At 39.1% G+C, this 27,413-nt stretch overlaps 1 long non-coding RNA gene across 1 annotated transcript in view; it reads left to right on the top strand.

The window, feature by feature from the left end:
* Positions 1-27,175, top strand: part of LOC126069534 (uncharacterized) — an 85,528-nt gene extending 58,353 nt beyond the window's left edge. The window contains exon 3 of the long non-coding RNA XR_007515939.1: positions 27,154-27,175. This is a non-coding gene — a long non-coding RNA (uncharacterized LOC126069534). The remainder of the gene's footprint in view (positions 1-27,153) is intronic.
* The last annotated feature ends 238 nt before the right edge of the window (positions 27,176-27,413 follow it).

Here is a 27,413-nt window from a genome sequence, read left to right as displayed (position 1 = left end):
TAGATTTTTCTTGAATTCTCCCTGTTAGAATCTGTTGGAGTTCCTGGAAGAATTACTTATGAAATTGTTGGGGGCCCCCATTGACTTAGGCCCCCCAGGAGTTTCTCATTCTCAACGTAGTCTGCACTCAGCCTCTGGCTATTTGTCAAAATTACTATGTGTTTATGCCAACATGGAGCCCTAGTGGCACAATGGTTAAGAGCTACAGCTGCTAACCAAAAAAGTCGGCTGTTCAAATCCACAGCTGCTCTTTGGAAACCCTATGGGGCAGTTCTCTGTCCTATAGGGTTGCTACCTAAAAAAAAAACTCAGAGTAAATTCAACGGCAATGGGTTTTGTTTTTGTTTTTTTTTTATGGTATCCAGTGACTTCTGCTCCAGGTAAGAAAATCTCAGGTACTATAGCTCTTTCTGTGAGCCTGATTCTCCACATTTCAGGGTATCAGTTTGTTCTGCAATCTCAATTTTTGAATTGGTCCAAGAAGAGCCACTGGTTTTCAATTTATCCAGATTTTTCTTGTTACGAGGGTGGGAGTGACAACTTACCATGTCTTTACATGTCAGAATTGAAACCAGAAGTCTGGCTTTCACTATGTATACACACTAAATCACAGAGATCATTTTTCTTTGGGTATTGACTACATCTTTTTGAATGAGATAGAGCAACTCAATATACATTTTAATAGTAGTTCATAAAATCTTTAACAGCTGAGAGCAATGGATTATCTCCATCCTGAATCTGATAAGCATAAAGATATTAAGTGTGTATTCATTGTACATAAAATATTATCTCCTAGCCCATTGGTATTTATTGGAGAAAGTATGATAATCCAACAATTAACTCAAAACTGTAATAGGGCAACATAAACAAGATTAAAGATGCTATTTCCATATAATGTCAGGACAACCAAATTTCATTACCAGTCTCACCACAATCTGTATTTGTGCTTTGTAAGGTTCAAAAACTACTTCTACAACCGTGAACTCATTTGGACCTCACATTAATCATGTGAGGTGTCCAGGTGCAGTGAGTTTAGCTCCATTTTATAGAAAAGGAAGCTGAAGCTCAGAATGATTCTTGACTTGCTCAAGGTCAGCTGGGACTCCAGCCCAGGTGCTCTGCCTTCCTTTCCAGTTACTATTTAAACCTATATCAGATTGCTACCTGCACTGAAAGCTGGCCAGGGCATTACTCTGTAGTCTTTTCACCAGACACAGTGGTTAATTTAGAAACACAGTATTTATGTACATTATTTCCAAGTCCTATAATTCTAACTTTTTACTAAGTATTGGTTGAAATTAAATAATTTTTGCACTAGTGCAATTTCTCTTAATGCCAATGCATTTAAACTTATTAGTGGTCACAGCATAAATCTTCAAAAAGACAGAAAGTTAATGTGCCATTGAAGAAATGAGGTCCAATTGGACTAGATTGTTAGAATGTTAATGTTTAGGTCTCTCTTTTTTTTTTTACCCCATGCAAACAGTAAATGCATAGCTGAGATAACACAGAGTAGTTCACACAGAGTACTTTGATACTACTCTGTGTATTGAAGAGGTTCAAAAGATAGGGTTATTGAGAGGGCCCAGGTTCAGTTCATGTCTCCAGAAATCAGTTAGTTCTGATTCTAGCTTGTTTCCTTTAGCACTACAGGAGACATTATTTGCAGGCAAGATGGTGTTTCTGCCACTTGTACCTAATATTTTGCACACTTTCCTTAGGCAACTGAATAATTTCACAGATTAAGGATAGACTATGCAGCTTTTGATACATCTGACTATATCTTTCTTTACAATTTTGAGGTAAAGTGATATATTTTCCCATTTTAAAGGTATAGATGCCCAAAGATTTTTCCAGTCACGAATTTAAGGGCAGTTGCATTACATACAATAAACAAAGTCACACTAAGTTCCAATAAAAGCAGAAAAGATACATTTTAAAATTCTCCAAGATCTTCAGCAATATAATGTTGTTGTGGGTGCTGTCAAGTCAATTTTGACTTATAGTGACCTCATGTGACAGAGTAGAACTGCCCCATAGGGTTGTCTAGGATATAATCTTTATAGGGAGATGTAAAACCTGATGTACATAGTAGAAACATATCTATAATTACAGCCTTACTTATTGGCTTCGCTTCTACCAGTCATGGATTTAATTTTGCCCCAGTCTTTCTGGAGTATCTCTAAAATACTTTTAACTCAGTGCTCATCTACGCTCTACATATATTATCAGGTCCTCCTTTTTTTCTGTAATCTTTTTCAGAGTCAACACCACACCTCTTCCCTTATACTGCCACCACTCCAGTCCTGACCTTAATCATTTTATGTCTGTTTTATTGAAGTCCTGGATATCTGCTTGCTACTAGTCTTTGTACTCTGCTTTTCACAAGACCTCATTTTCATCATGTCTCCTTCCCTAATTAAAGAGGTCTAAAATGACGAGGGTAGCTAGGAGTAGGAATTGACTTGATGGCATTGGAGTTTTTTAAAATGGCTAAGAAGCCCTGGTAGCACAGTGGTTAAGAGCCGTGCTGCTAACCAAAAAGTTGGCTGTTTGAATCTTCCAGCTGATGTTGGAAATCCTATGGGAAAGTTCTACTTTGTCCTATAGGGCTGCTATGATTAAGAATTGACTCAATGGCAATGGGTTAAAATGACTAAAGGATGCCTTTTTTGCATATCATCCAAATAAATTTCAGTCACTTGAGTGCAGAGTTTAATGACTTCCATTTGCTATTCCCTCCCCCCCTTCTGTGGCTAGTTTTTTTTTTAATCCAGATAGGGCAGCTATAATCAAGGAATTTGGTGTTGATAGGAAATACATTGCCATAGAAATAATTATGATATCACAAAGTTAGCACAGCATTCTCCCTTAAAGATAACAAAATGTGTTAGAAATGGCAGATGTGATTGTGATCACAGAGACTGTGGTGTTAGTACGCTTTGCCATAGGGAATATGAGCTGTCAGGGCAGAGCCAACATGGCACCCTAGGCAGATGCATCATGCCATCCCTCTGCAGCAAAGACCCCAAAAAATAAGTAAACCAGATACAAATGTCAGTCCTGGAACCCTAAGCATTAAATGAAGGGAAAAAGAACTAGATCAAACACCGAATGGATGAAGAGACTGAAGGAAAACAGAGAATGAGGAGATATAAGGAGTAGAGGTCCCTTGTCAACTAACATGACACAGCATTACCGTGTTGTAGCAGAGCCAACAATGACCCCTGACAGGGAGTACGGGAAGGCAACTTCATGGAGCTCCCCACAGGAGACAGAGCAGCCAGTAACCAGAGAAACAAGCTTTCCCACCCCTCATCCTTCTGCCCTGTATGCCACCCTCAGACCCACCCCTTCCTGAGGGGCCACGACTGCACCACCTGGTTAGAGTTACCAGTCTGCCTGCAGGCTGAGTCTGCCACACCCCCACCCACCAGCTCCTGCTGGGCCACATTTTTTCCCTTTCATCCTTTCCTTTCCCCCCTGCAACTAGCCCTGTATACTACCACTACGCCTTCCCACCGGGCCATGCTGCATTGTCGCTGGTAGAGAGCCATTGGCTCCTCCCCCACCCACTGGCTCCTTCCTCACCATTTTTTTTTCCTTTTCCTCCTTTTTTTGCTCCCTCCCACCTGGCCGTATACTCCACCACTATCCCTTCCCGCTGAGCCACACAGTACCACTGCGGGTAGAGAGCCATTGCCCCGCTGCCACCCTGGGCCCCCCCGTTCCTGCCTGCTGACTCCTACTGCACCATTTTCCCCTTTCTTCATTTTCTTCCTCCCTCCCACCTAACTCCATACACCACCTCTACCCCTTCCTACTAGGCCATGCTGCACTGCCACAGGTAGAGAGTCATTGCCCAATCACCACCCTGGGCCTGCCACTCTGATTCACTGGCTCCAGCCAAACCATTTTTTTCCTCTCCTTTTCTTTTTCTCTCTCACCTAACCCCATATGCCACGTCTACCCCTTCCTGCTGTACCACGCTGTGCCAACTTGGCTAAACAGCTGCTGACCCATTGCCAGCCCAGGTCCCCCCCACCCACATCTGTCAGCTCCTGCCATGCCTTATTTATTCTTCTCTTCTTTTTTCTTTCATTTTCACCCTTTCTTACTTTTCCTTATCCCTTCTAATCCTGTACGCCACATCTACCCCTTCCCTCTGGGACATGGCACACTGCTGTGGGTAGAGAGCCACTGGCATACCACTTTCTACCTCCCACCTAGCACAATATGCCACGTTACCCGGATTCCTACCAGCACACAGGTCCATCCCCCCCGCATGATGGCTACTCATATTTTTTTTCTTTCTCGACCCAATTAGCCCTGCATTCCACTCCCCCCTACCAGCCGACCCTTGATGTGCCATCACATCAGGCATGAACTTCCTCTCCCCTCCCACCATTAGACCAGGTGCTGAATGGTGGGAAGTGAGCCCATACCACTTGGCATCTGACAGACCTGCCTATCTTGCAAGGGGCTATGAATGCTCCTACAACACTGGACCAACAACACAAGGCAGACAGCTCACTCCCAGTGTGCCCTCAGCCACACTGTACAACAAGGCAGGCCTGCACTGCTTTATGCTGGCCTGCCCACCCAACAAAGTGGAGAGAACTATCATGCCCTCAGACAAGTAAGCATCCCCAACCACGGCCCAGACATATCAAAACAAAACAGAAAACGGAGGAAGAAACAAACATAAAATCAATAAATGAAAGAAAATGATACCTGAATGTCTGAGAAAGAGCAGCCAATATCAAAACATATTTAAAAAAGCACGACAGGGTGGCTCCAACAAGTGACCAAAATAAAAAATCAGATGACCCTCTGGTAAAAGAAAAGGCATTGGAGCTACCTAATATGGAATTCAAAAGAATAACATTAAGAAATTAAGAATGAGATTAAGGAAAATACAGAAAAAAAACTAAGAAAAAATAGACAAATTCATGGAAAACACAGAAACAACCAACGAAGTCATACCTAAAATCAAGAAAACAAGACAAAGCAATAGAAGAACTCATGAAAATAATACAAGAACAAATTGTCAAATAAACAATTAGAAAACGTACAAAAACAGCAAATAGAAAAGATAAACAACAAATTTCAGAAATGGTGTCAAAAAAATAATTCACCAAAACAAGTGGGATTCATACCAGGTATGCAGGGATGTTTTAAGATTAGAAAAACAATCAATGTAATATATCACATAAATAAAACAAAAGGCAAGAACCACATGATCTCGGCAACCAATGCAGAAAAGGCATTTCACAAAGTCCAGCACCCATTCATGATAAAAATTCTCAGCAAAATAGGAATAGAAGGTAAATTCCTCAACATAAGAAAAGGGCATTTATTCAAAGCCAACAGCCAACATCATTATAAACTGAGAGAGTATAAAAGCATTCCCCTGAAAAACAGGAACCAGACAAGGATGCCCTTTATCACCACTCTTATTAAACATTGTGCTTGAGGTCCTAACCAGAGCAATTAGGCTAGATAAAGAAATAAAGGGCATCCAGATTGGCAAGGAAGAAGTCAAAGTGTCTCTATTTGCAGATGACATGATCTTACACACAGAAAACCCTAAAGAATCCTCAAGAAAACTACTGAAACTAATAGAAGAGTTCAGCAGCGTATCAGGATACAAGATGAACCAACAAAAGTCAGTTGGATTCCTCTACACCAACAAAAAGAATGTTGAAGAGGAAATCACAAAATACTTAGGAATAAATCTAACCAGAGAAGTAAAATACCTATACAAAGAAAACTACAAGACACTACTACAAGAAATCAAGAGACCTACATAAGTGGAAAAACATACCTTGCTCATGGATAGGAAGATTCAATATTGTGAAAACGTCTATTCTACCCAAGGTGATCTGTAGATACAATGCAATCCCGATCAAAATTCCAATGGCATTTTTTAATGGAAAAACAAATCACCAAGTTCATATAGAAAGGGAATAGGCCCCAGATAAGTAAAGTGTTACTGGAAAAGAAGACCAAACTGAGAGGCCTTATACTACCTGATTTTAGAACTTATTATACTGTAACAGTAGTCAAAACAGCCTGGTACTAGTACAACAACAGATACATAGACCGATGGAACAGAATTGAGAATCCAGACATAAGTTCACCCACCTATGAGCAGCTGATGTTTGACAAAGTCCCAAAGTCCTTTAAATGGGCAAAAGACAGTCTCTAACAAATCGTACTGCCATAACTGGATATCCATCTGCAAAAAAAGGAAATAAGACCCATACCTCACACGTGCACAAAAATTAACTCAAAACGGATTAAAGATCTAAATATAAAACCTAAATGATAAGGATCATGGAAGAAAAAATACGGACAACACTAGGAGCCCTAATACATGGCATAAACAGTATACAAAACATTACTAACAATGCAGAAAAAAACTAGAGAACTGGGAGCTCCTAAAATTCAAACATGCTCCTCCAAAGACTTCACCAAAAGAGTTAAAAAAAAAAAAACCTACAGACTGGGAAAAAAAAAATTGGCTACAACAAATCTGATCATCTAATCTCTAAAATCTACAAGACACTGCAAAACCTCAAAAACAAAAAGACAAACAACCCAATTAAAAAATGGGCAAAGGATATGAACATGCACTTACCAAAGAAAGCATTCAGGCAGCTAACAGATACGTGAGGAAATGCTCACGATCATTAGCCATTAGAGAAATGCAAACCAAAAAACTACAATGAGATACCATCTCACCCCAATAAGGCTGGCATTAATCAAAATACTACTAATAATAACAAAGGTTGGAGAGGTTGTGGAGAGACTGGAACACTTATACGCTGCTGGTGGGGATGTAAAATGGTATAACCACTTTGGAAATTGATTTGACACTTCCTTAAAGAGCTAGAAATAGAACTACCATAGGATCCAGCAATCCCACTCCTTGGAATATATCCTAGAGAAACAAGAGCCCTCACACGAATAGATATATGCACACCCATGTTCACTGCAGCAGTGTTTACAATAGCACAAAGAAAGAAACAACCAAGGTGCCCATCAATGAATGAATGGATAAACAAATTATGGTATATTCACACAGTGGAACACTATGCAATGATAAAGAACAACGATGAATCCATGAAACATCATAACATGGAGGAATCTGGAAGGCATTTTGCTGTGTGAAATGAGTCAGTTGCAAAAGGACAAATATTGCATGAGACCAGTATCATAAGAACTCAAGAAAAGGTTTAAACACAGAAGAAAACCTTTTTTGATGGTTAGGAGGGTGGGGAAGGAGGGAGGGAGAGGAGTATTCACTAAAAAAAAAAATTAGATAGTAGACAAGAATTATTGTAGGTGAAGGGAATGACAACACACAATACAGGAGAAGTCAGTATAACTGGACTAATCCAAAAGCTAAGGAGCTTCCTGAATACAACCAAACACTTCTAGGGACAGAGTAGCAGGGGCGGGGGTCTGGGGACCATGGTTTCAGGGGAAATCTGGGTCTATTGTTATAACAGAGTGTATTAAGAAAAATTCTGCATCCAACTTTGGTGAGTGGCATCTGGGGTCTTAAAAGATAGCAAGAGAACATCTAAAATACATCAACTGATCTCAACCCACCTGGAGCAAAGGAGAATGAAGAATACCAAAGACACAAGGAAAATATGAGCCCAAGAGACAGAAAGGGCCACTTAAGCCAGAGACTCCTTCAGCCTGAGACTGGAAGAACCAAATGGTGCCCGGCTACCACGAATGTCTGCCCTGACAGGTAGCAGAACAGAGAATCCCTGATGGAGCAGGAGAAAAGTGGGATGTAGACCTCAAATTCTAGTAGAAAGACCAGACTTTATGGTCTGACTGAGACTGGAGGACCCCCAGAGATCATGGTTCCCAGACTCTCTGTGAACCCAAAACTGAAACCATTCATGAAGCCAAATCTTCAGACAAAGATTAGACTGGACTATAAGACATAAAATGACACTGGCGAGGGGTGTGCTTCTTAGCTCAAGTAGACACATGAGATTATGTGGGCAGCTCTGGTCAGGAGGTGAGGTGAGAAGGCAGAGGGGTACGGGAGCTGGTTGAATGGACACGGGAAATACAAATGGACAGAGCAAAGGAGTGTGCTCTAACATTGTAGGGAGAACACCTAGGGTCACATAACTGTGTGTATAAGATTTTGTATGAGAAGCTGACTGAATTTTTATAAAAATTTTCTTGTGTTTTAAGTGAAAGTTTACAAATCAAGTCAGTCTTTCATACAGAAATTTATATACACCTTTTCTACATACTCCTAGTTGCTCTCACCCTAATGAGACAGCACACTCCTTCTCTCCACCCTCTATTTCCGCAGAGTTGCTGTCCCAATGGGCCTGGAAGGCGGAGCTGAAGTCCAGGGCCCTAGGGCCTCCACTCAGAACGTGGAGAGTGTGAACAATACCTAGAGTCTGGAGGGCAGCGCCATTGTGTAAATTGTCTCAGAGAACAGAGGATTATTTTTTTAGAACTTTGAGGGATAACGTAATGTGTTCTGCTGACTTGCCTGTTGTCTTTTATGCCTTCTTTCTCTCCAGTTTCTCTCATTTGTAATGGACATGTCTGCCTTGTGCCCGTTCTGCCATTGTACTTTTGGAAGCAGATAACTTGTATTCTAGATTTCACAGATGAAGAAGAATTTTTGAATTTGGGACTTGGAGTTAAGGGTTTTGCTGTGATATGATAGGATGAATATGTTTTGCTTATTGCTAAGATGTGATTTTTTGGAGGGCAAAAGGGTGGAATGTCATGTATTATGTCCCCCCAAAAATGTGTGTATCAAGTTGGTTAAGCCGTGATTCTCAGTATTGTGTGGTTGTCCTTCATTTTGTGATTTTAATTTTATGTTAAGAGGATTAGGGTGGGATAGTAACACCACCCTTACTAAGGTCACCTCCCTGTTCCAAGGTCAAGGAAGTTTTCCTGGGGTGTGGCCTGTACCACCTTTTATCAGGAGATAAAAGGAAAGGGAAGCAAGCAGAGAGTTGGGGACCTCATACTATCAAGAAAGAAGACCGGGAGCAGAGTGATTCCTTTAGACCCAGGGTTCCTGCACAAAGAAGTTCCTAGTCCCAGGGAATATTGAAGAGAAAGACCTTCCTCCAGAGCCGACAAAGAGAGAAAGCCTTCCCCTAGAGTGGACTCCCTGAATTTGGACTTCTAGCCTACTTTATTGTGAGAAAATATTCTTTACTTTGTTAAAGCCATCCACTTGTCGATCTCTGTTATAGCACTAGATAACAGAAACAATTTGCTTCCTCTCATGTTTTTCTTTTGTCAGTTTGGCAATGGTTTATCAATTTTGTTAATTTTTTCAAAGAACCAGCTTTTGCTCTTAAGAGTTTCAATTGTTTTTCTGTTGTCTTTTTCACTTAATTCTGCTCTAATTTTTATTATTTCCTTTCTTCTGGTGCCTAAGGGTTTCCTTTGTTGCTCTCTATTTGTTCAAGTTGTAGGGATAATTTTTTTTTATTTTGGCCCTTTCTTCTTTTTGGATGTGTGCATTTATTGATGATATAAATTGTCCATGAACACTGCTTTAGCTGTGTCCCAAAGGTTTTGATAGGAAGTGTTTTCATTTTCATTGGATTCTATGAATTTCTTTTCTTAATGTCTTCTATAACCTAGTTGTTTTTGAGCAGGGTGTTGTTCAGTTTCCATGTGTTTGATTTCTTTTCCCTGCTTTTTCTTTTATTGATTTCTACTTTTATGGTCAGAGAAGATACCTTGTAATATTTCGATGTTTTGGATTCTGTTAAGCCTTGCTTTATGACCTAATATGTGGTTAGAGTTTTTTTCATGTACATTGAAGCCCCGTCATTAGATGTATAAATGTTTACTATAGTTATGTCCTCCTGGTACCTTGTCCCTTTAATCATTATATTGTCCTTCCGTATCCTTTGTAGTGGATTTAATTTAAAGTCTATTTTGTGAGAAATTAATATTGCCACTCCTGCTCTTTTATGATTGTGGTTTGCTTGATATATTTTTTTCCATCCTTTGAGTTTCAGTTGGCGTGTTTCAGTCTAAGATGTGTCTCTTGTAGGCAACATATAGATGGATCATGTTTTTTTATACATCCTGCCACTCTCTGTCTCTTCATTGGGGCATTTAGTCCATTTTCATTCAGCGTAATTATGGATAGGTATGAGTTTAGTGCTGTCATTTTGATTCTTTTTTTGTGTGTTGTTGACAGTTTCTTTTCCCCACTTATTTCTTTGTGCTGTGTAGTGTATCTTTGTATACTGTCTTTTCCTCTTATTTGTTAATGTTAATTTTTGGCTGAGTCTTTTTTTTCTTGTATTTCATTTTAATGAGTAGGATTGTTAGTCTCCTTCGTGGTTACCTTAATATTTACCCCTATTTTTCTAAGTTTAAAGCTAACTTTTATTTCTTTATATTGCCTTGACTTCTTCTGCATATGAAAGATCTATGACTGCATTTTTTTACTCATTGTATATTGTTTTAATGTTGCCTTCTTTTACATAATGACCTTGCTGTTTCCCTGTTTTGAGCATTTTTTTAATCTTGATTTATTTTTGTGATTTCCCTATCTGACTTGACATCTGATTGCTCTGTCCTGTGTTCTAGTCTTGGGTTGATTTCTGATATTATTGGTTTCCTAAAGAGTGAACTCCTTTTAGTATTTCTTGTAGTTTTTGTTTGGTTTTCACAAATTCCCTAAACTTCTGTTTATCTGGAAATGTCCTAATTTCACCTTCGTATTTGAGATACATTTTTACAGGATATTTGATTCTTGGCTGGCAACTTTGGTCTATGTATCTGTTGTTGTACCAGTACCAGGCTGTTTTGACTACTGTGGTGGTATAATAGGTTCAAAAATCAGGTAGTGTGAGGCCTCCCACTTTGTTCTTCTGTTTCAATAATGTTTTACTTATCTGGAGCCTCTTCCCCTTCCATAAAAAGTTGGTAATTTGTTTCTCCATCTCATTAAAAAAGTCATTGATATTTAGATTGAATTGCATTGTATCTATAGATCACTTTTGGTAGAATAGACATTTTCACAATATTGAGTCTTCCTATCCATGAGGAAGGTATGTTTTTCCACTTATGTAGGTCTCTTTTGGTTTCTTGCAGTAGTGTCTTGTAGTTTTCTTTGTGTGGGTCTTTTACTTCTCTGTTTAGATTTATTCCTAAGTATTTTATCTTCTTGGGGGCTACTGTAAATGGTATTCATTTGGTGATTTCCTCTTTGGCATTCTCTTTGTTGGTGTAGAGGCATCCAGCTGATTTTTGTATGTTTATCTTGTATCCTGATACGCTGCTGAATTCCTCTGTTAGTTTCAGTAGTTTTCTTGAGGGTTCCTTAGGGTTTTCAGTGTATAAGATCATGTCATCTGCAAATAGAGATACTTTTACTTCTTCCTTACCAATATGGATGCCCTTTATTTATCTGCCTAATTGCTCCGGCTAGGACCTCAAGCACAATGTTTAATAAGAGTGGTAATAAAGGGCATCCATGTCTGGTTCTCCTCCTCAAGGGGAATGCTTTCAGACTCTCTCCGTTTAGGATGATGTTGGCTATTGGCTTTGTGTATAAATGCCCTTTATTATGTTGAGGAATTTTCCTTCTATTCCTGTTTTTCTGAGAGTTTTTATCACGAGTGGGTGTTGGACTTTGTCAAATGCTTTTTCTTCATCAACTGATAAGATTATGCAGTTCTTGCCTTTTATTTATATGATGGATTACATTGATTGTTTTTCTAATGTTGAACCAGCCCTGCATACCTGGTACAAATCCCTCTTTGTCATGGTGAATTTTTTTTTTTTTTTGCTGTGTTCTTTAGTTCTAACCCCGTTCCTGTCTTTAATTCTATTGGCTAGAATTTTGTTGAGGATTTTTGCCTCTAAGTTCATAAGGGATATAGGTCTGTAATTTTCTTTTTTTGTGGTGTCTTTACCTGGATTTGGTATCAGGGACATGCTGGCTTCATAGAATGTGTTTGGGAGTATTCCATCCATTTCTATGTTCTCAAATACCTTTAGTAGTAGTGGTGTTAACTCTTCTCTGAAAGTTTTGTGGAACTCTCCAGCGAAGCTGTTTGGGCCAGGGCTTTTTTTTTTTTTTTGGTGGTATTTATTTACTTTTCAATCTCTTCTTTTGTTATGGGTTTATTTTGTTGTTCTACCTCTGTTTGTACTAGTTTAGGTAGGTAGTGTGTTTCTAGGAATTCATCCATTTCTTCTAGGTTTTCAAATTTGTTAGAGTACAATTTTTCATAGTAATTTGATGTGATTCTTTTAATTTCAGTTGGGTCTGTTGTTATATTACCCATCTCATTTCTCGCTCAGGTTATTTGCTTCCTCTCCTTTTTTTATTTTGTCAGTTTGGCCAGTGGTTTATCAATTTTGTTAATTTTTTCAAAGAACTAGCTTTTGGCCTTCTTAACTCTTTCAATTGTTTTTCTGTTCTCTATTTTACTTAATTTTCCTCTAATTTTTATTATTTTCTTCCTTCTGGTGCCTGGGGGTTTCTTTTGTTGCTCTCTTTCTACTTGTTCAATTTGTAGGAATAATTCTTTGATTTTGGCCTTTCTTCTTTTCAGATATGTGGATTTATTGACCTAAATTGACCTCTGAGTGCTGCTTTAGCTGTGCTCCAAAGGTTCTAGTAGGAAGTGTTTTCATTCTTATTGGATTCTATGAATTTCTTTATCCCCTTCTTAGTTTCCTCCATAACCTGGTCATTTTTTGAGCAGGGTGTTGTTTAGTTTCCAAGTGTTTGTTTTCTTTTCCCTGCTTTTTCTGTTACTGATTTCTTATTTTATGGCTTTATGGTCAGAGAAGATGCTTTGTAATATTTTGATGTTTTGGATTTTCCTAAGGCTTGCATTATGTCCTAATATGTGGTCTATTCTAGAGAATGTTCCATGTGCATTGAAAAAGAAAGTTACTTGTCTGCTGTTGGGTTAAGTGTTCTGTATATGTCTATGAGGTCAAGTTGGTTGATTGTGGCATTTAGATCTTCCGTGTGTTTATTGAGCTTCTTTCTAGATTTTCTGTCCTTCACCAAAATTGGTGTGTTGTAGTCTCCTACTATTATTGTGGAGCTGTCTGCCTTACTTTTCAATGCTGTTATTGTTTTACGTATCTTGAGACCCCGTCATGGGGTGCATAAATATTTAGTATGGTTATGTCCTCCTGGTATATTGTCCTTTTAATCATTATATAGTGTCCTTCCTTATCCTGTGTGATGGATTTAAGTTTAAAGTCTGTCTTGTCAGAACTTAATATTGACACTCCTGCTCTTTTTTGACTGTTGTTTGTGTGACATATATTTTTTTCCATCCTTTGAGTTTTAGCTTGTTTCTGTCTTTAAGTCTAAGGTGTGTCTTTTGTAGGCAGCAAATAGATGGATCTTTTTTTTTAATCCATTCTGCCACTCTCTGTCTCTTTATTTGTGCACTTAGTCTATTTACATTCAGTGTAATTATGGAGAGGTATGAGTTTAGTGGTGCCACTTTAATGTCTTTTTTGTGTGCTGTGGACAGTTTCTTTTTTCCACTTAATTTTTTTGTGCTGAGTAGTTTATCTATATATATTTTCTTTTCCTCTTATTCGTTGTTAATTTTGTTTTTGCTGAGTCTTTATTTTTTTCTTTTATTTTATTTTGATGGGTGGGGTTGTTAGTCTCCTCTGTGGTTACTTTAATTTTTACCCCTAATTTTCTAAGTTTGAACAAATCTTTTATTTCCTTATATTGCCTTGACTACCTCTTCGTATGAAAGATCTATGACTACATTTCTTAGTCCCTCTTTTTCGTTTTAATGTTGTCATCTTTTACGTAATGACATCGCTGTTTCCCTGTTTTGAGTGTTTCCTTATCTTGATTTATTTTTGTGATTTCCCTATCTGGGTTGATATCTGGTTGCTCTGTCCTGTGGTCTAGTCTTGAACTGATATCTGGTATTATTGATTTTCTAACCAGAGAACTACCTTTAGTACTTCTCATAGTTTTATTTTGGTTTTTGAAAATTCCCTAAATTTCTGTTTATCTGGAAATGTCCTAATTTTACCTTCATATTTGAGAGAGAGTTTTGCTGGATATATGATTCTTGGCTGGCAATTTTTTTTTTCCTTCAGTGCTTTATATAAGTCATCCCATTGCCTTCTTTCCTGCATGGTTACTGCTGAGTAGTCCAAGCTTATTCTTATTGACTCTCCTTTGTAGGTAACTTTTATCCCTAGCCTCTCTTAAAATTCTCTCTTTATGTTCCATTTTGGCAGGTTTCATTTTAATATGTCTTGGTGACTTTCTTTTGAGATCTACCTTATGTGGGTTCAGTGAACATCTTGGATAGATATCTTTTCATCTTTTATGATAATGGAAGTTTTCTGCAAAAAAGTTTTCAACAATTCTCTCTATTTTATGTTTTGTCTTCCTGTTCTGGTACTCCAGTCGCTTGTAGGTTATTTCTCTTGAGAGAGTACCACATGATTCTTAGGATTTATTCTTTTTTTTTTTTTTTAATTTTTATCAGATTTTTCTTTGACTAAATTGGTGCCAAGTGTTTTATCTTCAATATCACTAATTCTTCCTTCTATTTCTTCAATTCTGCTCCTCTGACTTTCTCTTGAGTTGTCTAGTTCTGTAATTTTATTGTTAGTCTTCTGAATTTCTGGATTTCTGTTTACTGTCTCTGTATGGATTCTTGAAGCCTATTAAATTTTTCATTATGTTCTTATGTAACGTTTTTAATTTCTTCGAGTACTTTATCTGTGTTATCCTTGACTTGACCTGCATTTTGCCTGATCTCGTTCCTGATGTCTTGAAGAGTTCTGTATATTAACCTTTTGTAGTCTACATCTGGTAAGTCCAGGGATACATCTTTATCCAGAAGATTCCTTGATTCTTTGTTTTCAAAACTTGTTGAAGGGATCTTGGTCTGGTTCTTTATGTGATTTGATATTGACTGTTGTCTCCAAGCTGTCTGTAAGTTATTGTATTATTTTCTGTCTGCTTACTCTGTTCTAGCTTCGTGCTTTGTTTAGTTTTGATATGCCCAAGTATGCTGCTTGAGTGAGGTAGCTTGATTATTTTCGCCTTTGAAGCTCTAACATCTTGTCACCAGATGGCTAGAGCTGTTACCAGGTATATGAGCCTAGGGGTCCATTGACTTTTCTTGTATTGATTCAGCTCAGGTGTCCAGGTATTTGGTCATCAAGTGTGTGGTACAGGTTCTGTCCTACAGTCTTAGAGTGGCAGGGGTGATTGGTGTAGGCACAGATATCTGGTTGCAGAAGAGGGTTACTCTCTGAAGAAGTCAGTGGGCTAAGAACCGTCCCCCAAGTATCTGTGGAGAAAGAGCGTCCCTGTTCCCTAGAGCACACAAGTGGGTTGGTTCTTCAGCCAGACTATGGGCACCCAATACTTTTGGTTGTAAGAACTATTAGGCATCACTTACCCTTGGACCCCTGTCACTGGTGGCTAGGTGATGTGGGTGGAGCCACCAGTCCTCAGGCTCCACCTCTCCACTTCACAGCTGAAACAGTTGAATTCAGATCTCAAGCACATACACCGTTGCAGTATCAAGGGCCCAATCTCCTGAAATGGGCCCACACAGGTCCATACAGGGGTGAGAGGTGTTCAAAGTCCACAGACCATTTGTGACTGGAAAGGAGCCACTTCTTTCCTGAGGTTCCCAGCTTAGTGGAGCTGGCAGATTATCTTTTCCCACAATTGGTAATTTATTCCTTCTCCAAGGCTGGGAGAATGGCTCAAGTGCACAGCAGCACCTGTCTCAGACCCAGGGAAATTGACAGCCACTGAAGCCTCCTTGGGGGTTGGGGATGTGGTAAAATAAGCACAAGTACTTACATTCTACTGAGAGTGCTGTTTTTCTCTGGTTCTGGATGTATAAGTAGACTGTGCAGCTCACTGTCTCTCCCTGAGGAAATTGTGTCACGGTAACCAGCACCACCACAGTCTCTCCAGGTGATTGTGCCTGAGGGACACCGGTTCCTGCCAAGCCAGGTCTGACAGTTCCTTGCTGCTTCTGAACCATCTCCTCCTGCTGCTCAGTCTATTTTCCTAACTTTGCTGTTGATGTTCAGGACTTCTAGCTTGTCATATATGTAATTCTTTCACTCGTTTTTTCTGGTCTTTGTTGTAAGAAGGAATACTGGAAGCGTCTGACTGCTCTGCCATCTTCGCCCCACCTCCCAGAAGTTTATATTACTGGTCTTTTTGCTCCCAGGGTTTAACACAGCTTCAGAGTTTAACATAACAGAGCTGCTTCAAACATATTAAGTTGAATTGAATATTTTCCCCATTGTCACTCACCCTCAATCTTTTTTACTGCTATAGTCTATCTATATCTGTATATCTGTATGGAAACCCTGGTGGCATAGTGGTTAAGAGCTACAGCTGCTAACCGAGAGGTTAGCAGTTCAAATCCACCAGGTGCTCCTTAGAAACTGTATGGGGCAGTTCTCCTCTGTCCTATAGGGTTGCTATGAGTTGGAATCGACTCGACGGCATTGGGTTATGTATCTGTATCTTCAAAATGTATATCTTGAGCTTTGTGGCACTTTCCTAAGATACAGATCTGAATTTACAATGTTTTCAGAACACCTCTTTGGTCTGCTGACCTCAACTCGGAATATTTGGAAGCAAACATTATGCTAACCCATAAAATTGCTATTCCTCTGATACACTATTTCCTGTTTGGTTAACAGCTTTGATAACCAATTAATCGTTCATTCTAGAAATCTTTCTGCAATGTTTTAATCCTTCCATTCTCTTAAACTATACGTTTAAAGGATGTCATGGGTCTGCTATTTATATTTTTAAAATGTCTCTTGAATTAGTTTTTTCTGTTCCATTTCCATTGCCACTGCTAGAATGTAAGCTCTACGAGGGCAAGGATCTTCGTTTTGGATATGGATGTACCTACCCCTAACTGTGGTGTTGCCGAAGAATATTGAATATACCACGGACTGCCAAAAGAAGAAACAGATCTGTCTTGGAAGAAGTATAGCCAAAATGCTCCTTATGAGATAGGGAAGAAACAGGGACTTAGCCCCTACACAAGGAGCCCAGCATTATCTGCAACATGCAACTTACAAAAATTATGTGCTTGGCTAGTGACTCAAAACCCCCATCCTTGAATATGTGATAGGGAAAGAACAAACAATGTACTCACTTATAAGATGTTTTTCAGAGAAACCAGTGCTAGAACATGCACAGACATCTGCAAGGTGACCGATGGGTGACTACTGCCTGATGATTCCCAGAAAACCCATGAGTAAAGATGACACAATTATTCTACCCTAAACAATAAGAGGCTGTGACCTCCCTGACTCTGATGAGTCAGTCTTTTAGAGAGGCCTAGTCCTTCACTAACTCCTTTTGCTTGACTCAAGCAAAATAAAGCTTGCTGAAGATAAAGTTTGTCTTTAGCGTTTATTCTTACTCGGGAAAAGAGAAGGACCTTTTGTGTCAGGTTGACATGTAGTAACACTTAGACTCAAGGATGCTGAGACTATGTCTCACATGCTCTGGACATGTTATCAGGAGGGGTCAATCCCTGAAGAAGAACGTCATGCTTGGTAAAGTACAGGGTCAAGGAAAAGAGGAAGACCTTCAGGGAGATGGATTGACACAGTGGTTGCCACAACAGGCTCAGGCATAACAATAATTACGAGGATGGTGCAGGACTGGGCAATGTTTCATTCTGTTGTGTATAGGGTCATTATGAGTTGGAACCAACTCAACGGCACCTAACAACAACAACCCCTAACATCTAGAACAGAGTCTGGCGCATAATAGTCACTGAATAAAAATGTTTACTGAACGAATGAATAAATGTTCTCATTTAGGCTTTCAGCATATCTCATCTGGGCTGGTGATAGAAAATCCTAGAGCAACCTTAGAAAGAAGGTATCTTCCTGTTCTTCTTGTTTAAACATATCCCTGAACATATCATGCCACTGTTCAAAATCTACTGCTTTTATAAATAGAATTTAAACTTTGTAGTATAACATTCAAACCCTAGTCTAGGTTTATTTAGCCTAAATATCTTTCTGCCACTCCCTCTTATCCAGTTCATCCACATTGAATATCAAGCATTCAGCTTGACAGATGGTACATGTATGCACTTGTATGGGCTGGGGTCAGGTAAAGACAGCTTGTTTGTAAGTGTTTCACCAAACGTACTTCAGTTCATAACAAAATCAATAACCACAAAGTATATAAATAAAGATATGTTATAAAGGAAGCTCTGGTGGTGCAGTGGTTAAGAGCTTGGCTGCTAACCAAAAGGTCGGCAGTTTGAATCCACCACATCCTATGGGGCAGTTCTACTCCGTCCTATAGGGTTGCTATGAGTTGGAATAGACTCGATGGCAATGGGTTTATGTTATAAAAGACAATTTTAAAAAAAGAATGGAAGTCATCAGTTGACAAATGGTAATAAATACATGGAATTTTAAATGGCACCCATAGCAATAAATTATTACATTTGTATATCCATTTTCACACATTTATTATGTTCTTGGGGGAAGAACCCTTTGGGTGTAAATCTGATTTATACATTGTCTTCTGCAATCTAGCTCTCATTATTTTAAAATGTTTTGGCACTTCTCCTTGAAAACAGTGCTCTTTCTCTAGAGATAGACAGAGAAGGGTTCAGATAGTGAGTCACTGCTGGACCCAGATCCTACTTATATGCAGGACTTATTGGATCAGGGTAGAAAGGCACTAAGAAAAACATTTTTCCCAGCATAGGTTTTTAACCAGAATGATACAACATTAAATTGATGTCATAATGTCCACCTTTAGCTATGCTCCCTGTTTGGGATAACTGCATAATAAACTTTTTATCTTCCTGAATTCCTAACTCTTATAAAATGAAGTTTGAAAATGAAGGGAACAGGCTTTCTTCTTTGAGCCCTTTACCTCCTTAGACAAGTTGGGAATTCATTTCAATAGACACTTATTGAATGTAGACTCAGTATATAGATAGAGGCACAGTGCTAAGTGCTATGGGAGACAAAGGTGAAAAAAAATCAGTCCTGGGATCAAGTGAGGAAGAGAGAGAGGTGGGTTTACAAATAAGGATAATTAAAACCCAAAACCAAACCCATTGTCGTTGAGTCAATTCCAACTCATTGCGACCCTATGGACAGAGTAGAATTTCCACATATGGTTCCCAAGGAGCACCTGGTGGGTTTGAACTGCCGACCTTTCGGTTAGCAGCTGTAGCTCTTAACCACTATGCCATGAGGGTTTCCAAGAATAATTAAAGGTAGACTATTTATAATATAGTCTAAGAGATGTCCAAAAGTATCTTGGAATCAGCCTTTTTCCCTTATCGCAGTTTGGCAGTATTTTAGGAACCAAGTTAGTTATTACTAAATAAAACAGAATGAGTTTAGGTGTTCCCAACTGATTTCACCTGAGGGACTTGATTGGGCTTAAGGTTAGGCAGATTCCCTTTTTCAGAAAATGTAGTGTTAAGTGCTATCCTTTTTACCATAAATAAACAAATAACAAAATCAAACAAAGCAAACTAATTAAATAAAAACAAAACTGCTAAGGAAGCCACCCAAGCTAGTCAATCTGTGTTTACCTGAAAATGCCAACAAATATCAGTCATTTCTATATCATGAGTGGCAATGGGACAGGACAATTATAAGAAGTACCACAATCCATAGATAATCCACAAACCACATTTAGCCCATTTCTTCCTCTACCGCACTGAACACCTCAGAAAAATAACTTTCATGACAGCAAATATGCATAATTGTGTCTGTATAAATGGATGGATTGGTATTGGATGGGTTCGTATAGCTCATAGAATATTATTATGTCATACTTCATATGCACTATATACATTAAAAAGAAAAAGTTGCCTTCTAGTTAATTCTGACTCATAGTGACCCTACAGGACAGAGTAGAAGTGCCCCATATAGTTTCCAAGGGGTGGCTGGTGGTTTCGAACTGCTCACCTTTTGGTTAGCAGTCAAACTCTTAACCAATGGGCCACCAGGGCTATACAATACAAAAAGCAGAGTACTTAAGAGAACTTGAGAAGTAGTTTAAGCTATTTGCCAGGTTTCGATATGAATCTCTCTTCTGTTACCTTTAGCTGATAAACATGTATTTAAATAACACACAAAACTCATGAGGAATGAATTGTATATAACCCAGTAAGTATATAGTTCTAATTGTGTGTCAAATATTGTTCATACATACTCTTAAACCTATGAAATAGGTTTTATGATGATCCCCATTTTACAAATGAGAAAACTGCTATACAGAGCGGTTAAATAACTTTTCTAATATTACACTGCTAGAACATGGCAGTTATGATTCATTAATTAATTCATTTATTTAGCAGATAATTATTAGTGACTACTATAGGGTCGCTGTGAGTCAGAATCGACTCGATTGCACTGGCTGGGTATGTGCCAGAACCTGTACATAGCCCAAGAGGCAGTCTTTCGAACAGCACGGGGGGACACTGTATGGTTTAAAGTCAGGAAAGGCATGCATCAGGTTGTATCTTTTCACTATACATATTCAATTTGTATCCGGAGCATATAATTTGAGAAGCTGGACTATATGAAGAAGAAAGTGGCATTAAGATTGGAGGAAGACTCATTAACAACCTGTGATATGCAGATGACATAACCTTTCTTGATGAAGGTGAGGAGGAGTTGAAGTACTTACTGATGAAGATCAAAGATTACACTCTTCAGTATGGATTACACCTCAACATAAAGAAAACAAAAATCCTCACAACTGGACCCATAAGCAATATCATGATAAATGGAGAAAAGGGTGAAGTTGTCAAGGATTTCATTTTACTTGGATCCACAATCAATGCCTATGGAAGCTGCACTCAAGAAAGAAAACACGATATTGCACTGGGCAAATCTGCTGCAAAAGACCTTTTTAAACTGTTAAAAAGAAAAGCTGTCACTTTGGAGGCTAAGGTGTGCCTGACCAAAGCCATGGTATTTTCAGTCTCCTTATGTGCTGGGCAATGAATAAGGAAGAATGAAAAAGAGTTGACACCTTTGAATTATGGTGTTGGTGAAGAATATCGAGTATACCGTGGACTGCCAGAAGAACTAACAAATCTGTCTTGGAAGATGTACAGACAGAATGTTCCTTAGAAGCAAAGATGGCAAGACTTCATCTCACATACTTTGGACACGTTATCAGGAGGGACCAGTCCCTGGAGAAGGACATCATGCTTGGCAAAGTAGAGAGTCAGTGAAAGAGAGGAAGAGCCTCAATGAGATGGATTGACCCAATGGCTGCAACAATGGGCTCATGCACAACAATGATTGTGAGGATGACTCAGAACCGGGCTGTGATTCTTTCTGTTGTACACAGAGTCACTATGAATTGGAAGCAACTCAATGGCACCTGACAACAACAAAAATGTGCCATACACATTTCTTTAGACAGTGCTGAATCAGCAGGGAGTAAAACACACAAAAACTGTGTGCCCTCATGGAGCTTACATTCTAGTAGGAGGAGACATACAATAAATTAATAAAATATGTATGTCAGATGATTATAAGTGCTAAAGACAAAAATAAATCAAGAAAGGTAATTAGAAAGTACTAAGGGTGAGGGGCCCCCACGTGTCTGTCAGTTTGTTGTACTGTGGGTACTTGTGTGTTGCTGTAATGTTGGCACCTATGTCACTGGTATTAAAATACCAGCAGGGTCACTCATAGTAGACAGATTTCACTGAGCTTCCATACTAAGACAGACTAGGAAGAAAGATCCGGCAGTCTACGTCTGAAAAGAATTAGCCAGTGAAAACCTTATGAATAGCAGCAGAACGTTGTTTGATATAGTGCCAGAAGATGAGCCCCTCAGATTGGAAGGCACTCAAATTACAACTGGGGAAGGGCTGCCACTTCAAAATAGAGTAGACCCTAATGACTTGGACTGAGTCAAGCTTTCAGGACATTCATTTGCTGTGTGGCGTGACTCAAAATGAGAAGAAACAGCTGCAAACATCCATTAATAATTAGAACGTGGAATGTAAGAAGTATGAATCTAGGAAAACTGGAAGTCATCAAAAATGAAATGGAATGCATAAACATTGATATCCTAGGCATTAGTGAGCTGAAATGGACTGGTATTGGCCATTTTGAATAGGACAACCATATGGTCTACTATGTCGGGAACTACAACTTGAAGAGGAATGACATTGCATTCATTGTCAAAAAGAACATTTCAAGGTCTATCCTGAAGTACAATGCTGTCAGTGATAGGATAATATCCATACACCTACAAGGAAGACCAGTTAATAAGACTATTATTCAAATTTATGCACCAACCACTAAGGCCAAAGATGAAGAAATTGAAGGTTTTTACCAATTTCTGCAGTCTGAAATTGATTCAACATGCAATCAGGATGCATTGATAATTACTGGAGATTGGAATACAAAAATTGGAAACAAAGAAGAAAGATTGGTAGTTGGAAAATATTGCCTTGGTGATAGAAACGATGCAGGAGATAGCATGATAGAATTTTGCAAGACCAGCAAATTCTTCATTGCAAATACCTTTTTTCACCAACATAAATGGCGACTGTACACATGGACCTAGCCAGATGGACTACACAGGAATCAAATCGACTACATCTGTGGGAAAAAACAATGGAAAAGCTCAATATCATCAGTCAGAACAAGACCAGGGGCCAACTGCAGAACAGACCATCAATTCCTTATATGAAGTTCAAGTTGAAACTGAAGAAAATTAGAACAAGTCCAAAAGAGCCAAAGTATGACCTTGACTTTAGAGACCATCTCAAGAATAGATTTGACTCGTTGAACACTAATGACCGAAGAACAGACAAGTTGTAGAATGACATCAAGGACATCCTACATGAAGAAAGGATGAGGTCATTAAAAAAGACAGGAAAGAAAGAAAAGACCAGAATGCATGCCGGAAGAGTCTCTGAAACTAGCTCTTGAACGTTGAGTAGCTAAAGTGGAAGGAAGAAATGATGAAGTAAAAGAATTGAACAGAAAATTTCAAAGGGTGGCTCCAGAAGACAAAGTATTATAATGACATGTGTAGAGACCTGGAGATGGAAAACCAAAAGGGGAGAACACACTTGGCATCTCTCAAGCTGAAAAAAAAAAAAAAACTGAAGAAAAAAATTCAAGCCTCGAGTTGCAATATTGAAGGATTCTATGGGGAAAATATAAAACAACTCAGGAAACATCAAAAGAAAATGGAAAGAATACACAGTCACTATACAGGAAGTGGAGACCCTGGAAACCCTGGTGGTGTAGTGGTTAAGTGCTACAGCTGTTAACCAAAAGGTTGGCAGTTTGAATCCACCAGGTGCCCCTTGGAGACTCTATGGGGCAGTTCTACTCTATTCTATAGGGTCACTATGAGTTGGAATCGACTTGATGGCAATGGGTTTATTGGGTTATAACAAAAAGAATTGTTCGATGTTCAAACATTTCAGGAGTTACCATATGAGCAGGAACCAATGGTACTGAAGGAAGAAGTCCAAGCTGCACTGAAGACACTGGTGAAACACAAGGCTCCAGAAATTGACAGAATATCAATTAAGATGTTTCAACAGATTGACGCAGAGCTGGAAGTACTCAGTTGTCTATGCCAAGGAATTTGGAAGACAGCCAACCAGTCAACTGACTGGAAGAGATCTATATTTATGCCTATTCCCAATAAAGGTGATCCCACGAAATGTGGACTTTATTGAACAATATCATTAATATCACATGCAAGCAAAATTTTGCTGAAGATCACTCAAAAGTGGCTGCAGCAGTATATCGACAGGTAACTGTCAGAAAATCAAGCCAGATTCAGAAGAGGATGAAGAATAAGGGATATCATTGCTGATGTCAGATGGATCCTCGCTGAAAGCAGAAAATACCAGAAAGATGTTTACCTGTGTTTTATTGACTATGCAGTCATTCGACTGTGTGAATCATAACAAATTATGGATACCATTGCGAAGAATGGGAATTCCAGATCACTTAATTATGCTCATGAGGAACCTGTACATAGATCAAGAGGCAGTTGTTGAACAGAACAAAAGGATACTGCATGGTTTAAAGTCAGGAAAGGTGTGCGTCAGGGTTGTATTCTTTCACCATACCTATTCAATCTGTATGCTGAACAAATAATCCAAGAAGCTGGACTATATGAAGAAGAACGGGGCATCAGAATTGGAGGAAGACTCATTAACAACCTGCACTGTGCAGAAGACACAACCTTGCTTGCTGAAAGTGAAGAGGACTTACAAATGAATATCAAAGACCACAGCCTTCAGTATGGATTACACCTCAACATAAAGAACGCTAAAATCCTCACAACTAGACCAATAAGCAACATCATGATAAACAGAGAAAGGGTGAAGTTGTCAAGGATTTCATTTTACTTGGATCCATAATCAATACCCGTGGAAGCAGCAGTCAAGAAATCAAAAGATGCATTGCATTGGGCAAATCTGCTGCAAAAGACCTCTTTAAAGTGTTTAAGAACAAAGATGTCACCTTGAAGACTACGGTGCGCCTGATCCCAATCCATGGTGTTTTCAATTGCCTCATATGCATGTGGAAACCCTGGTGGTGTAGTGCTTAAGAGCCACAGTGGCTAACCAAAAAGGCCTGCAGCTCGAATCCACCAGGAGCTCCTTGGAAACTCTATGGGGCAGTTCTACCCTGTTCTTATAGGGTCACTATAAGTCGGAGTTGACAGCAGTGGGTTTGGTGGTTTTTTTTTTTTTGTCATGTGCATGTGAAAGCTGGATGATGAATATAGAAGACCAAAGAAGAATTGACGCCTTTGAATTGTGGTGTTGGAGAAGAATATTGAATATATTGTGGGCTGCCAAAAGAATGAACAAACCTGTCTTGGAAGAGGTACAACCAGAATGTTCCTTAGAAGCAAGGATGGTGAGACTATATCTCACATACTTTGGACATGTTGTCAGGAGGTATCAATCCCTGGAGAAGGACATGAGGCTTGGTAAAGTATAGGGTCAGTGAAAAAGAGGAAGCCCCTCAATGAGATGGATTGACACAGTGGCTTGGACAATGGGCTTAAGCATTAACAATGACTGTGAGGATGGGGCAAGATCCGGCAGTGTTTCATTCTGCTGTACATCAGGTCACTTTGAGTCAGAACTGATGCAATGGCACCTAACAGCAGCAACTACAAGGGTGAGGGAAGGAGAAAGTTTCAATTTTAAATAGCATCATTAGGGAAAGCTATTTGGGATGGTGATATTGACAATGATCTGAAGGAGGGCAGGAAACAAAGCATCCAGATATCTGAAGAAAGGTGTTCCAGGCAGAGAAAATATGATATGAGTAAGTGCAAAGTCCTGATGTGGGAATGTGCCTGGCAAGGTCAACCAGTGGGGCTGGAGCCCAGTGAAGGAGGCAGAGAATAGTAAGACTTGTGGTCAGAGAGGTAAGATGGGACCAGATCATGTAAAGATTTACAGGCTGTTGCTAAGACTTTGTCTTTTACTCTGAGTGAAATGGGAACCCATTTGAAGGTGTTCAGCAGAGGCAGAACATGATTTGTTTTGTTTTAGAAGGTTCATTCTGCCTGCTGGGTTGAGAATAGGGGAGCAATGAAGAAAGCAGGGGGAACAGTCAGGAGTCTACTGTAGTGATTCAGGCAAGAAATGATGATGGCTTAGACTAGGCACAGTGGAGAAGGTGAAAAATGATCAGACTCTGGTGTGTTTTGAAAGTAGTGCCGGTAGCATTTACTGACAGATTGAATGTTGAGTGTGAGAAACAGAGAGGAGACAACAGTTTATTCAGACTTTGGTCTGAGCAAAACAGGGTTGTTGTTTACTGAGGAGGAAGACAGGAAGGAGCAGATTTGGATGGGAAGATAGAAGTTCAGTTTGGGACATGTTAGAACGGAAATGCCTATTAGATCTCCAAGTAGAGACGTTGACGAGTCAGTTGGTATACAGTGTTTATCAAAATTTGAGGATTAGTTCTTTGTATGGCTGGGCATGTTATAAAAATTCTCCATAGTAGTCTTTGTATTGTTTTCCAGGTAAAATGACCTCAGTTCCTTTAGGCTTTTGTTTTTGTTATTTTTAAAAAATTTTCACCATCTCTGTGGTTCTGTGAATATTCTTCTGGCTATTTCATTCTAAAGTTATATTTGTATTTTAAGCAAAATAATTTTTTCAGCATTTTGATTACAAAGATAGAGATATATTTAAGCTCACTGTAAAAGTTATATACATTAAGAATACAGCAGCATTCCAGGAATCTGGGAACAAGAATTTCTCTTTAGCTGGGCCTTGAAGTAACAAGGATTCTGTCAGAGATCATGGCAGCTTCTCTCTCTGCATAGTTATCTCTGCTTATCTTTTTATTTCTTAGTGTCCCCTTTCTTTGACAAGTGGCTGCCTATGCCCACTCCAAATATTGATATGTGTATATGGCCCATCATAGCCACCGCTCTTAATGCTTCAGTTCAACCACACTCCACTTTAGCTCCCACAGCTAACTGGCGATAGGCCCTGTTTCTCCATCCCACAACTTCCCTCATGAGAAGTATCTACTCAGCTTAGTTCATATTTTCTTGTCAGGTCTCTGGCAAGTCAAAGAATTTGCTACCCTTGAGTTCAGTGCACACCCTTGGTCCAGTTGGGCGGGGGGAAGTCATTTTGATTTGCTTAAAAAATATGACCATCTGGACCTTCTTTCACAAAGGCTATATGTAGGAACCACATGCCTTTTGGTAGCAAGAAACAGAGATACATTAATTGTAGCTCCGGAAAAGGTGTGTTTGTTTTAAGGATACAATAATTAACGTGAATGCCCATAGATATGAGGCAAGGCATTATGGTACCTAGAGCTGGAAATTGGGAAGCCTAGAATTGAGAGATTCTCTCTCTCATGCTTCATGGTATGCTCTATTTATCTTTTGGTATTTGCTCCAGTCACTTGCCTTACCTTAGTAATTCTCCCTGATTACTTATCACAGCCCCTGTACATGATCTTCCATATGCAATGCCCAATAACAACTACAACTTTTCTGTTTTTTTTGTTTTAATTTATTGGAGAGAATTGAATTGTCCCATCTAATTTTTTTTTTTTTTTTAGCCCTGCTTGAAGTCATAGGTCCCTGGTCAGCCTATGGATCATATTGGGCCAGGTGTCAACCCTGGACTAATCATCTATGGATGTAAGGGGCCATAACACAACACATGGCTACTTGAAAGCTATGATGGATTTTCCCTTAAGAGGATTTGACCAAGCTCCAAGGAAATGAACAGACACTTCACCAAAGAAGACATTCAAGCGACAGACACCTGAGAAAATGCTCATGATCTCTAGCCATTAGAGAAATGCAAATCAAAACC

This window comes from Elephas maximus, chromosome X (genome assembly GCF_024166365.1).
Source record: "Elephas maximus indicus isolate mEleMax1 chromosome X, mEleMax1 primary haplotype, whole genome shotgun sequence".
Classification (NCBI taxonomy): domain Eukaryota; kingdom Metazoa; phylum Chordata; class Mammalia; order Proboscidea; family Elephantidae; genus Elephas; species Elephas maximus.
Note: the sequence above shows the minus strand (reverse complement) of the source record. Positions and strands in the feature narration are given on the sequence as shown.